General features: G+C 66.8%; 1 protein-coding gene across 9 annotated transcripts in view; it reads left to right on the top strand.

The window, feature by feature from the left end:
* Positions 1 to 230: 230 nt before the first annotated feature.
* PPM1B (protein phosphatase, Mg2+/Mn2+ dependent 1B) overlaps positions 231 to 1,226 on the top strand; it is a 101,453-nt gene continuing 100,457 nt past the window's right edge. For 4 of the 9 annotated variants that reach the window (XM_019549380.1, XM_019549381.1, XM_019549378.1 and 1 more), the window contains exon 1: positions 936 to 1,094. The gene's annotated coding sequence lies outside the window, so the exon portion shown is untranslated. Of the gene's footprint in view, positions 437 to 935; positions 1,095 to 1,226 lie in introns of those variants that run through there. The other 5 variants (XM_019549384.1, XM_019549382.1, XM_019549379.1 and 2 more) reach the window with 3 other exon arrangements.

Genomic DNA, 1,226 nt, shown 5'->3' with positions numbered 1-1,226 from the left:
CCTCCGGGCGGCCCAATCCCGAGGCGTGGAAAGCCGATTGAGCGCGGCCTGCCAGCCTTCCAGATACGGGGAGAATGAACTCCTCGGCCTCTGATTGGCTGCTGGTGATGTAATCGGATAGAACATACGGGTATTTCGGCCTGCCCAGCTCGTTCCCCATAGGGAGGCGGTGCCGCCTCTCAGCCAATCATGAGATGGGGCGGGCGGAGGAGCGCTGGCCTTCTTTTCCTAAGCCAGGCAACGTCTCGACGTCTTCTCCTTGCTTCCTAGAAAGCTATTGGCAGTCGCAGGGCCCAATCAACGCAAAGCATTGAAGCTACGGTCCCGCCCATTGGAATGAGCCGCCGCTAGGCCCGGGCGGGAGGAAGGACGTGCGTGGACTGACAGCTCTTGTAGCCAATGGAGTGCGGGCGACCGAGGCACGGAGGGGAAGGAGGTCGGTGTCGCCGAAAGAGAAAAGGGGCAGAACGGGGCGGGACGGAGGGCTTAACTGACATCCACTTCCTGCAATGGCGGCAGGGTTGCGGGGCCGGGGTTTTAAAAAAAAAAAAAGAAAAGAAAAAAAACAAGTGCGCAGCAGGGGGGAGGGGATAATCTCTGCGTGTTTGATTGACAGCAGCCGCGACCAGTGAAGCTTAAGCGGCGACAGGGCGTACGTTCCAAATGGGGGCGGAGCGGGACTAGCGGCATGGCTCAAAACAGGAATGGGGGAGGGGGCGGCCAGCGAGGGCACCCAATAGGCGTGCGAGGGGGGCGGGGCAGAGTGAGCGACAGTGCAGGGAGCCAATGGGCTGAGAAGAACGGGGAGTGGGTGGAGCCGGGCATGGCAGTTGGGGCGGCCGTTACTACCGCTGGTTGGCGGTGGGGGAGCTAGTGGGCGGGGCCTGCCCCCTCCCGCGCGGTGCATTCTGACGTGGGTGGCGGCAGGGCGGGCCCGCGGCGCTGGGACAGGGCGCCCAACATGTCGGCGCGACTGGCGGCGTTCGGAGCGCGGGCGGCGGGGGGCGGCCAGCGGGCAGCGGCCGTCGCCTGAGACCCATCCTGCCCCCGGCCCAGCCCTACCCCGGCAGGCGCTGCCACTTGCTCGCGGCCAGGTAAAAGGGGGCCGGACCGGGCTGGGGGGGTCCTGCGCCTGGGCCGGGTCACCCCGGAGCTCCCGTTCCCCCCACCGGCGTGGGGTGGGTGGGTGCGTGCGCGCCTTGGCGGAGGCGGCAGGCGGGCCAGGC

Source organism: Crocodylus porosus, unplaced genomic scaffold (assembly GCF_001723895.1).
Source record: "Crocodylus porosus isolate Cpor-Errol unplaced genomic scaffold, CroPor_comp1, whole genome shotgun sequence".
Classification (NCBI taxonomy): domain Eukaryota; kingdom Metazoa; phylum Chordata; order Crocodylia; family Crocodylidae; genus Crocodylus; species Crocodylus porosus.
The sequence above is the reverse complement of the archived record's forward strand: the minus strand, read 5'-3'. Positions and strand labels throughout refer to the sequence as shown.